Consider the following 13,157-nt stretch of genomic DNA (forward strand, 5'->3'; position numbering starts at 1 on the left):
CTCCTGTGGCGAACCAGAGAAACGCCAAACTTTGGCGTGTCTGAAATACCCAAATTAGGAGTTGCTCTGGCAGCTATGGCTCAAGTATTGGGGAGGAGATCGAATGGTGGCGCTGGCTAGCGGCCGCCGTCGCAACTATTTTGCGGGAATAACAATTCCGCCGCTAGTATTCGTTCAGCCATGGAGGACGAAGACTTGAGGCTCGTGAAAGGTATGTGGAATAGTTATCTGCTCGAAAAGCATCTGCAGGGGGGGTAGCATTAGTCCCTGCTTGTCTCGCTTTGCTTTAAATGTCGCCGCTATCTCGTTCGAAGCAAAAACCAACCCACGTCTAGCCGCTAGCGATTGGCCGCGTCGCTCCGGCTGCGCGTGCCAGGTCGTGCGTGATTGACGCGGTGTGGCGATGTTTGTGCGCTTCCTAGGTTGGAGAAACCGTACTCGCGGAACTCGCGCATTGCTTTTCAGTGTCCTTGTCACTTGCAACAACAATCAGCCATATCGGCGAGAGCAAGAGATGCCTCGTTGAAGGCGAAGACGTATCGAAGTCCGATCATGTGATAGAGTGCAGCGTCGCCCCGGAGCTGACGGCTGACAGCGTCCGCATCGTCGGATACGTCCTCCAGTCCTGCGCTCTGCACAGCGATCCGCATACAGTGCATCTCACTCTGAACAAAGGGGAGATTGTCTCTCTGTGCTGCACGTGCCCTGCAGGGCAAGAATGCACGTTTCCACTGCGTTTTTTTTTAACGAGAGGGGTTAGGCGATAAACCACGTTTTATTAGACGACATCAGTTCCTTCATCGTTCTCTTAATCTGCAAGGTAGTTTTGTTATGAAATGTTGCACTGCCTAGGCATTCCGTAGTTAAGAACTGATTTAAGTGAGGAAATCTACGAGGTGTTGTAGAAGTGGTGTAGAATGCAAGAGATATAACAGATGTGTGTTTGTGCTGCCCCCAGAAAGTCAAGCGAATGCAAGCACTGCACTGCTGTCCTGCTGAAAACCAACAGGATGCAAGAGCTTCCAGTTGTCAAGCACAGACTTGCCGCAGGCTTGGGGCCAGCATGCGAAGGATGTCGTCAAGACCAAGTATGCAGTGAGGTCTCTCATGGAGATCCCCTTCTGCCCAAAGGTGAGTGCTGTGCACAGCGAATATGTGCATATTTTTTTTGAAGTCCCGCTATCTTGAAATGCCAGTGCAGATTTATAACATCTGTACCCTGCATGTAGGTAGATATAATGCTTGTTTAAAAATAATGGTAGCCTTCAATAGTGTATGCATGCTTTTATAACAAGTGCATTGCTGGTCGGATTGACAGCGCATGATCGCCGTGCAGAGTTCAGTTACGTTTAGCTCGGGGCCAGAATGCGCCCAGCCAGCTGGCGACAGCCTGGGCTGGCACTTGGAAAGTACGCCTGAAACTAGAACTTGGCTGCCATGTTAAGGAATATGCAAACAGCTGGAGCTAGCTGCTGAAGTTCCTGGAAAATGCTCGAGTAGCTGGAGACAAGTCGCTCACAACAAAAGGGACCTCCAACCATACTAAAGGCAGAAAAATGGCCCTGCAGATCGCTTCCCGATACTCCATTGTCTACCTTTATTGCAAGCCTGTCTCGGACAACATCAGGGCTAGACAAAGGCAACAATGCCAGTCCGACTCCGAATAATGAACCAGGCAGCTACCCTGACCGTTATTCCAGCCAGGGTGGTTGTGTCCAAGCCGCATTTAAGTTGAGGGTAGAATGTGGGGTGCGGTTGCTCAGAGACGCCTCTAGGTACCCTAACCAAACAAAGACCCCTTTGGACACCATTGACTTGTCTCCAGAAATACTGGTGAGCAACTTCCGTTGTCTTGGAAGCCGGTGCCCAGTTCTGGTATGGGCCTCTCTCCAAGAGCCTTGTCCTGGCTGCTGGTCTCTCAGTGTTCCATACAGACAAATCACAGATAGCCAGGCGCATTAGGGTATTAGTGGATAGTCTGTTTTAAATATTTTCGTGCCAATTATGTTTAGACTGGTTTAAATTTTTGTGCTGAGCTTCAACTGCGGTGAACGTAGCGAAACATAGCAAAAAAAGTTTCTTGAAACGTGCATTGCTTGGAAACAAATTGTTCGGCGTAATGAAATTTACTAAACCAAGCAAACAGGATCCCTTCCTGATGAAAGATGCCAGCTTGGCGTGGCCAATTGGTGGTAGAAAAGTGGCTGGCCAATTGGCTACATGTTTACCCTTAAACTGTGGCCGCAAGCGGCTGTCGTCTGCTAGCCACTGCGCCCTGCGCCTCTACAGTGTATTCCGCTGCTGAGTGGCAGTCATGGCGACAAAGCGTTGCCATTGTTTTTTTTGTTTTTAAAAGAGATTTCCTACATCTCTGACCAATCACAATCTTTGATGCCATCAGCTATATGAGTTTAACATTAACCTAGATAAGGGGTGTTTGTGGCTCGTGGAAATTAAAACATGATGCTCTATCTAAGACTTGGTGAATTACTAATTGTTCTCTGGATCTCAAGAGTCACGAAGGTGAACAACACATTTAATTGAATGTACCTGCAAACTATTACAGTTCAAGCGACCTGCCTTGCCAGCCGTCGAGCGTTGTGTCGTGGACAGACTTATGGAAGGCCTTCCGCACATCTGTCCTGTCGCTATTCACAAAAGGAAGAGAACACGAAAAGGTAAATCTCGTTTTTTTTTGCAAAGACTTTTCTCCCAATCTCTTGTTTAAACATACCTAACTCATTACAAGGTGCAGTCATGCCTTTTTCTATGGCGAAACTAGTAAAGTGCAATGCCGTAACATGTGAAGGTTATCCCAGTTGTGATCTTGTGACTCTAGGCACTGTTCCACAATGGGGCTAAGGTAGGCCAGAGCCGTATATGTAGAGAGTTTGGTCAATGGGAGGCGCAGGCAGAGCCAGGGCGTGCGGCAGACTCGGAAAGAGGGCTTGCCATGCTCTCTTCACCAACCAGAAGCCGAAAAGAATCCCCTAGCGGTGATAGCGAGAAACAGTTCTGATCGAAAGTCTGTGTTCGTATATGGTTTTAATAAGTGCGTAAGAGTGAAGTGTAGTAACTCTTGGTGGTTGAAAATAGGCTCACGTGTTGTTTTGATCATGATTATCGAGAACGATGTAAGAAACGAATGCGCCGCTCAACTCTGTTTTGCGCGGACAGTGTGTGACCGCTCAAATGGCAGATTCTCGGCCCTTGGCGTTTGACGTACGGATTATGTCGATCGTTCCGCTACTTGCACTCTTCCACCATCATTTTTGATGAGCGTGATTGGTACATCACGTGTACCATATTTTCAGCCATCCAGAGTTACTCCAATGCAGTTATCAGGTTTGTTCCCGCGACCACCGCCAGGGTATTATTTCCGGCTTTTGGTTGGTCACATTCGAATTTCTGAAGACGCCCTGGAACACGCCCAGCCCGCTTTCGGCCAATGGCGCCTCCTCATTGGTCTCCTATACTTCCCAACAAATGGCCAAACTCTCTACATATACGGCTCTGAGGTAGGCTAATGCCCACCAGTATACTATTATAACTCCTGTGCCATAAGTTACGTCCCCTATTTCAGAGACAGGTGGAGCCAGCACTTCAGCAGCTGTGCCTCGACCCTGAAGCCTGCTTGAAGCGCTTCAGGACCTGCCTGAGGAGGAGACCGAAAACCTGCTGGAGCAACTCAAGCGCATAATGACACGAGAGGCTATTGCGGAAGTTGAGCGCATGACAAGGGCACAGGCCTCATCATCTGATTGGATGCTGTACAGGAGGGGTATGGCCACTGCATCCATATGCCGTGGGTTCTTTACCCGCGCTGTCACTAAAGGCTCAACCACGGCCGCACAACTTGAGAGGTCTCCTTGACAAAGTGTTGCAAGTCAGCACATTTCAGTCAGCGTCAATGAAGAGGGGACAGCAGAAGGAGGGAACTGCGAAAGAGAAATACCTATCAAAGCTGGTGAAGGAAGGACATTGTCCTAGGATTGAGAACGGAGGGCTGATAATATGGGGCCAAATGCCCATTATGGAGAGTTCGCCCGATGGGATCGTGGTGTTTGAGTGTGAATGTTGTCAGGGAAAGCGGGTGCTTCTGGAAGTCGAATGCCCAGAGGTCGTCTAGAATTCGTTCTGTAAAAAAACTAGAGAGCCCCAGTCCGTCTACTACATGCAGATGCAGGTTTGCATGGGTATCACTGCACTCGCAAGTTGCGACTTTTTTGCTTATGTCTCAGAAACAGACTACAAGCTAGTTGAAGTGAAGTATGATCATGCTCACTTCGAGGAATGTGTGCATGCTGTACGGTCAATATATGTGGACTATCTTTTCGCTGAGCTAAGGGGGGCATTTAACTAGCTTCCTTTTTTGTTTTTATCCAAGGTGTGCTGCAGTACTGTGCGCTATGGAAGCCGTGCAAAACGACTACTGTGCAACCCTCTTGGGCAAATCAGGCATAGAAACAATGAGGCACAATTGAAATGAACTTCTTTATTTCTCATTTTTTAGCACACGCTTAGCATGGATATAGCTTCGCATCATAACTGACACGCCGTCATCAAGACTACCCATGCACCCATCAAGACTAGGCGCACTGATGTCAAGTGTATTTGTCGTGAGCCAATTCATAATAACTAGAGGCTTATTTTTTTAACTATTTACTCATTTATTTAGCATACGTGCAATCTAGTTGAGATACTGTCCCATCATTTTCATCTCTTGATGACAGCGCGTAAATGACGTAAGGCCAAGCAAAAGCCTCCTGCAATATTCACTGCTGACTACCGTGCCCAATATTGCAGCTACATGACATATTAGTTCCAAAGCGAGCAGTGCTCGCTCACAAAGGCACCGCCATGTTTCCCTGCTGCCTTAATCTTCCAGTCACGTGACCTAAAATTTCCCCTCGTAAGGAAATGCGATTAAATTTTTACTGCGGTTAAAGTTAACCGGCTTTTAGAAAAATTTCATAAGCCTCGCACAAAACTGGTCTGAAGTTGCACTGATCCCATCCAGCATACCGAGTTTTCTGTTACACATTTTATAGACTAGCACCTTTTCCGCACAAAGCCTTCATCACATTGCGAGCACTTTTCCCGATGTTTGAACCCGCATAAATGATGATACAAGCCGCTAATACGCATATTTACTCTATTTACATGTGGCTTCCTTGCCAGCTACAGAAACTTATCTTCTGCAAAAATTGGCAGTGAAAGGTTTACGATACCTGCAAGGAGCTGCATTACATCGTCAAACAGGAAGCAGGTGCTTAGGAAAATGATGCTGCAGAATCTTGAACACTTTTAGTCGTTGAATGGCACGTTCCACGTGGACACGTGCAAGTGCGATATCTTGGTTCCCGAGTGCGTCATGTTCAGTCATCTGTTGCTTGTTCCTCAGAAATGGAGGCTGCACAAGCTCGACAAGAGCCTCGTCGCAAAGCTTGTCAATAAGGAAGCCCTTGTCGACCATTACCTGCTCGTACGGTGAGCACCTCTCCAGAACTCGATTCCTTTGTGATAAAAGAATGCGAAGTCCGTCCCCCAAAAGCACGGCTCACGAACGTAAACATGCCAGTTGGTGCGTACCCAATCAGCACTTTTAGGGTGTAGGTTTTCTTATAATGACTGTACATCAGTATCCTGGATGCAAGGTCAAGTGGTCGCTGGATGGGGATCTCAGTGCAGTCCAGAATAACTTTCGTGCGAGGAAACTTTTAAAGTAAACTGTGAGGTTGTTCTCAATAGACTGGTCGCAGGGAACATACAGGGCTGACCCTAAAACCGAACTCAGGACACAAAGGGACATCTTCACGTTCTCAGACGCCGTTGTTCTATGTATCCTGAAAAGGAACGCTAGGAAACTGATAATGACATCATGATAGAGCTTCATCAATGTGATGAGCACAGTGTCACCTGAAGAAAGCAGGAAGCTCCTCGAAGAAAGCTTTGCTCGCACACTATCGAACTCTGTTACAATGTTTCTCATTAGTTGTAGAGATCCAACCCCAGTTAGTGAGGCAAGCTCGCTGTCACTTTTAGCTTTCGCCAAGCGAACGTGGGGCCCTAGCTTCGCCTGCAACATGCTGTCTACTTGAACGCAGGCATCCTGGGCAGGCAATTCCTTTTGGATGTTCAAAAGGGAGTCGTGGGGCCCTACAAAAAAAAAAAAAAAAAGAATGTAACAGAAATTTACATTTTCAGCATTTCCTTACAGTGTGTGTGCAGTCATGACCCACATGGATGTGAACGTCGGATCACCAACCACTCCGTACTGGCAGTGCCATGGAGCAGTGGCCATAGTGCCCTGCAGCTCAGTTCCAGAAGCGTCAAAAGGCGAACAAGCTACCATGGCCATAGCTTCATGATGCTGCAGGTGCGGAGTGATTGATGGTCTTATGTTCACCTTCATATGTACCATGACTGCAGCGAGGCTACACAAAATACAGCCGTGTCATATGGTGCCTGTAAGCAGCTTTTTGCGGCCCACAGTGCAACCAAAGTATTTGCCACTATCCCGGAAACTGTAGAATTTCTTTTTTGGAAAGCTGAAACTATCCCATGCTCCCCGTCCTCCTCTACCCCATCCGATTCCCCGCATCGTCCCCGATCCGATAACTGCTCGGAGTACACTGACAGCCCTCAGATGCTCAGGAATTTTCCACACGCCCTCGCATCTCACCATCACCTTGATGCCTTCAGTCCTAATTATCAGCCCTCTTTGTTCACCTCAGGAGAGGCTCGCCCCTCCCCCCCCGGACGCCGCTGATGCGGTACCATGGTGCTAGGCCCCCATGGCCGATATTCACCAAGCTTCTCCAGACGCCTAACACTTATTTTTTCACCTGGCTCTCGAGTAAGGGGCTCTTTATTTTAATAAAGATTTGTCCTCCTGCCCAAGTGTGAATCTTTCTGCTTGACCAACACTGCTTTTTCATCAAGTTCCGCCAAAATGTTATGACCCTAAAGGTGAAAACGGCAGAACACGCACAAAATGAATACAACAGCATAGGTGGCAACTATACCAAAGCATAACTTCCATAAATGTTTCCAGCAATGGAAGACTGCTGGGTTAAGTGTTCAAATGCGCAAGGAGCATACTTCGAAGGAAATTTAGGAGTTGGACACCGCAAGTATAACCAATCTTTTTTTCAGGCAGTCGCTGGAAATGAAATGTTTTGTAATGCCGAAATCACAATAAATTGGCATGCGGTGGTCACAAAACTTGCATTGTATTTCACTGTCACTGCAGTGACTGCTGGTCTCCGCGCAGTGCTCGTCACAGGTGAGAGTGGCCTCGCTGTCCCCATCACAGGAAACGGTCTCATCGCTCTCACCTAGTGTAATTTGCAAGGGATAGTTACAAAACTACTACACTATCTCAAACAAGGAATGTACCAGATAAAAATGCAGGTTGTTATTCTCAGATTCAACCCATTCAAATGGGCAAGGTGGCATTTAGCCTAGCTTTCCAACACTTCTGTATTACACAAGAACAGCCTCTGACATACAAAGAGACAGTAACTTGGCAAGCCGTCATTGAGTGTGAGGAGGTGACCTAGTAATAAACTCACAGTCTGTTGCACATTCTCGAAAGCAGTCAGGAGGTGCTGTGTTGATGCTGCAGCACCAGGAGGCAAGCAGCTCGTGTCGGATGCTGCCCTGTTACCTGTGGAAGTTTCACCAAAACATCAACCAAAATAGTCATTACATTATGTTTTCCTTGAAATGCCAAAATACAGAACACGACGGCGAGCGTTATAATGTAGAATGTTGCTAATTAGACTGCATATTGGCATTAAACGTACAAGTTGTCTTTTTCAGTTAAATTTATCGGTTATTCGAAGGTTCACAATGAAATATCAATGCGTTCTGCACGATGAGGCCTTAGTCATACGCTCATTTGCAAAGCTAGCCTGGAATAAAATAGAGATGAAATGATAGCAGTACCTCTCGGTGGCTTCCGAAGCCTCACGACCTTGTCGTGTGATCCCTTCGGAAGGTTCTCCGACGGAACGGCGTTTTCAAGAACCTCCTCTTGGGCCCTGTTATGAAAGTGGTTGTGCCGGCAGCCGGGCACAACACTCGGGAAAAGAACTGCCGAGAGTTTCAAAGGGCAATAATTATTGTAAAAAAAAAAAAAAAAAATATTGCCAAACGTTTAAAAAAAAAAAAAAAAAAAAAAAAAGTTTGGTTTCCTGGGGATTTGAACCCGCGACCCAACGCATATGACGCGGACAACTTTCCACTGAGCTACTCACGCACCTTCAAATGCACGCTTTGACTATTCCTTTTATACGAAACCCAATGGCAACAACTATCGGCAGCTTTGTTGTTTTTCACCCGGTTAGTTCTACCGGCTGCCGGAAGAATATCCACTACCTATGAAATACAATGTACGGTTTGAACGGATGTCGATGGAAGCGTGATTTACGCGCGTACATACCTCGTCCAGTAGCGTAGTTTGCTTGGAAGGCATCGCGTGAGAATACACGTCGTGCGCAGTCAACTTCTTCTCTACTCTTAACCTTTCCACTGCGATTTCAGTTTCTTTTTCGGCAGGAAAGCTATGAAAGCTACCTCCAGACTTTAAAGCATGCGCTGAGCACTCCGGTACGCAACCCAAGCGTGTACCATATTCTAACAAACCCGCAGGGAACGCGGAAACAACACGGCAGCCAACGGCAGCACACTGGAACATCGGAGATGTGTTTGTTTTGGTGAACGCAGCGCACCCTATAGTTCGATCTCCTCGCCAATTGACTACTTTGGCGGACCAGAGAAAAGCCAAACATTGGCATGTCCAAAATACCCAAATTAGGCGTTGATCTGGCAGTTATGGCTCAAGTATCGCACTACTTCGGCACTTCTGTGGCAGACCAGAGAAAAGTCAAACTTTGGCCCGTCCCAAATACCGAAATTAGGCGTTGCTCTGGCAGTTATGGCTGAAGTATGGCACCAAATTTGGCGCTCCTCTGGCAGTTATGGCTGAAGTATGGCACCAAATTTGGCGCTGCTCTGGCAGTTATGGCTGAAGTATGGCACCAAATTTGGCGCTGCTCTGGCAGTTATGGCTGAAGTATGGCACCAAATTTGGCGCTACTCTGGCGGACCAGAGAAACGCCAAACCTTGGCATGCCCCGAATTCCCAGATTAGGATTTACTATGGTAGGTATGGCTGAAGTATGGCACCAGCTTTGGCACTCCTCTGGCGTACCAGAGAAGAGCCAAACTTTGGCATGCCGCGCAAACTTTGGCCCGTCCCAAATACCGAAATTAGGCGTTGCTCTGGCAGTTATGGCTGAAGTATGGCACCAAATTTGGCGCTCCTCTGGCGGACCAGAGAAACGCCAAACCTCGGCATGCCCCGAATTCCGAGATTAGGATTTACTATGGCAGATATGGCTGAAGTATGGCACCAGCTTTGGCACTCCTCTGGCGTACCAGAGAAGAGCCAAACTTTGGCATGCCCTAGGATCGCCCAACTTTGGCAATAGTTAGGCACCATACTTTGGCACTGATGAGTGCCATGGTGCAAAAACCTAACTGAGCCAAAGTTGGGCCCTTATGATTGCCAGACCTTTGCCCAAGTTGGGCATTCCTCTGGCGTGCTACCTGGGTACGTTTCTCCCCAAAGTCGGCGGTAAATAACATGGTGTCACTAAATCCATGCCTCAATTCAATTTCTCCGATAAATTTCATAAGAAAATTAATGTAACGTGACCCAACGTCACGTGACCTATATACCAATCACCTTTCCCCGCTAAATTCAGCGGGAAATTCGAGATCAAATAACATGACGTCACGAGACCTACTCACCAAGTTAGCTTTTCTTCTAATTCTGGTGGAGAAATTAACGTCACGTGATATCAGGTCACGTGTCCTAAGACCAATTTAGTTTGCCCGCTAAATTTGGCGGGAAAATCGTCAGATGACCTGACGACACGTTAGTGACACACACGTAAAAATACTTTTCCCACTAAATCTTGCAGGAAAATTGACGTCGCACGACTCATGCACCTAGTTTCCTCGCTCAGTGTACGGGGAAATTTATAAAAATAAATAGGTTCCCTATCGAAAAATCCGGTATAACTTTTCGCTATCCGGATTATGGAACCGGAAATCTATCTGGATTCTATCCGGAATCTATCTGGAATTTAGATTTTCAGAAATTATTCCTTTGTCTACAATCTGGATTTCGGGTTTCCAGAAACAAATTTCCGGTTCCATAATCCGGATAGGGAAAAGTTATACCGGATTTTTCGGTAGGGTTACGATTCCCGAAACGGCGGTTTAATATCTCCCAGATAGTTTTTAAACGACCGCTCCTTAATACGGCATTTTATGCATAATAAAACTAGAAATAAAGGTCGCTGTAATTTTGTTTTTGCGAGTGTATGTGGTAAAGTTGGGTTTCGTAATCCTTTATTGAATCGCTTTGCTCGACGCTGACCGTAAAAAAAGAGTGCGCTAACATTTTAAGCAGCGTTATTTTAGCGTGAAACGTTCCTGCACTCGGCTTCCAATGTAGTAAAGCGCAAAAAGCCGCACGCAAAAAGCATTTTTGATACTGTGCATGCGATCCACCTTTTTACCTGATTGAGTTGTAGAAATATCTTACAATATTATCATTCTCGTGATTGTTGTTTGAGCAGGAATTGCTTAAAAAGCCGATAATTCACAACAAGAAAAAACAGGATTTAGCTCGGAGTCCGTGAGGCTGTTTATAGCATTTTTAGCGTTTCTAACTTCATATCAGCATGAAAATAATGTAAGAGATTTCTGCTGCCCATCCATTTTGAAGGGTGGACAGCATGCACAGTATCAAAAACGCTGACACTGAGGAGAAATTTAAAAGCGATACGACAGGTCATTGGGGTGTATCAGGTGCTTGTTCACGGTGACCCCGTATTACACTCAAAACCTGTGTAACCAAAAACAGGGTCGAAATTACTAATCTCTAAGGGGCTGAAGGAATACCGTTCCCATAATTCTTTTGGCGTGAGCCGGGGCACTTGGGGGATATAGCAAATGGTCTATTGCGGCCCACGTTCGCTTTCCCAGGATAATTGTAACACCGTGTCATCGCATCCCTCTCGACAGTGAAGGTAACAAATCACTTTGGATAGTGGAAGGGTTACGGTAATCAAAAAATAAAAAATAACGGTTTACCTGAAAATATTTCGATGCGGTTTAGTACAAAAAAAAATACTAGAAACATCATGCGGATTTTTCCCACGCACATGCATGTTAAAGTGGAATCGCATTCTGATTTTTGTTTACTTCGTTAAGATTCTTATGGAATCGCAGGGATAGGTAACCTCTTGTTCTACAAGAGAGTGAATGTAGAAGCTTTCATTCGGGCATAACATACCTGAAACATTACTGAACACCCAGCTTGAGATTTCTTTATTTTTTTTTCTTTTTGCAGCAAATTTATTTGGTTAGCTGTTCGGCAAATTATCGAGCCCAAAAGAAAAAAAAATGGATATATAAAAGAGTGGCCGCGAGGCTCGCCACTGATTTGTTGACGGGTGGGAGAAGAGTGAATGGGGAGGTCATGTGACCATGGGTGGAGTGAGGAGAAGCCATAGGCGAGGAGACAAGGTGGGAGGGAAGGAAAAGAATTAGAAGGCTAATCAAGATCACCAGGTTTATCATTTGAAGTGTACACATGCCGCGCGTTAAATTGTCTGATGAAAAGCACCGTGAACGTAGGCGTCCGAGTGAACTCGCTAGACCTGCGGCTAAACTAACTTCGTTAAATCTTTGTGGTGCAATAACGTTTCAAGTATGCAACATAATTGCCTAACCATTTGCCAGACCTTTTTTTTTTCAACTGTACTCGATGACTGGCGTAGCCCAATACTTGGACCAAAGTACAAACCAAACTTTCGCTAATGTCTGACACGTTGTTTATTGCTTTGTTTAACGTTAATGCTATATGCAAATGCACTTTAGATGAGCTCGATCAGCAATCGGGTCTAACAGCTAGCGAGATAATTCAAACGAAAATGCCGCACTTTGACTACTTATATACGTATGATTTCGAAGCCACAGCCAAGGGCGCGTATTTTTCACACCGTCCTGAAACCTTTTACAGCATCATTGGCGGTCGCGTCATTCTGTGAGATCGGTTAGTCGTAATAATGTGGCTGGTTCCAGTATGTATAAACACATTTATATATTCTGTACTCAGTAAACTACCGGTGTGTTTTGGTCCTGCGTTGGCACTAAATAAATGATTGCAGGGCATGTTAATGCGGTTTTGTTTTCTTCCTTTTTCATGGCCCTTTACACTTTCGCCGAATAAGTTTAGCCTATTACCAGAACTTCGCGAACGGTGTATGTGCCAAGCGCTCATGTATGAGTATCACCTTTTAAAACAAACCCTTGCATTACTAAACGAGCGCGGAAGTTGGGTGACGGTGTCAAATGTATATATATCACATAATATACCTTGGTGGGGATACAAAAGGGGACTAGCTTTTACTGAACGATTCAAGACTTATGTGACTGGTTTTGTTTTATGAGTTAATATCTCGTCATTTTAAGCGCAATTACAATTCGAAATCTTCTGTCACTCTCCTATTAGCATATAATGAACACAAAAACCACACTATTTCTGTAGCTTAATGCACAAACTAATTTCTATCATAATAAATTCTACACTTACCTTGCTCTTTCATCGAAGATTGCAAATTTAACTACTAATAGTATGTTGCACGCAGGTAAAAAATAGAAAGACAAACCCCTTCTGTTGAGCTTTCTGCTAAACATGTGTGCTTGTTTTCCATTGTAGAATCGCCTCTGTCCAGGATTCAATTTTCTAAGGTGGAAAACGTTAATACTTTGTGGGAGTGGCTTGTCATAAACTTTATCTTGATGTGACCATATAAATATTTTTGTTTGTTCATAGGATAATTTGATTGCTATAGCGATCAAATTTTTCGGAAGCATTTCGATTAAACAGATGACAACTCCTTGGTGATACCACGAGCTCGTACCTTCTCGCCAACATCAGGGCAGGATTCGGGTGGGCCGCCATTTATTTAATACGGGATATTATCTGCAGATTCACGTGCTTTTAATTGAACTATCATTAATGAGGTGGGGCTATATATATATATATTTTTTTTTTCAAACTGCATTCA

General features: G+C 45.5%; 1 long non-coding RNA gene across 1 annotated transcript; it reads left to right on the top strand.

The window, feature by feature from the left end:
• Window positions 1–83: 83 nt before the first annotated feature.
• On the top strand, window positions 84–7,328 carry LOC115322159. The gene is made up of 3 exons (XR_005715496.2): window positions 84–1,131; window positions 2,567–2,678; window positions 3,584–7,328. It is a non-coding gene; the product is annotated as an uncharacterized LOC115322159 (long non-coding RNA).
• Window positions 7,329–13,157: the final 5,829 nt, after the last annotated feature.

The sequence above is a fragment of the Ixodes scapularis genome, unplaced genomic scaffold, assembly GCF_016920785.2.
Source record: "Ixodes scapularis isolate PalLabHiFi unplaced genomic scaffold, ASM1692078v2 ptg001547l_1___fragment_2___debris__unscaffolded, whole genome shotgun sequence".
Taxonomy (NCBI): Eukaryota; Metazoa; Arthropoda; class Arachnida; order Ixodida; family Ixodidae; genus Ixodes; species Ixodes scapularis.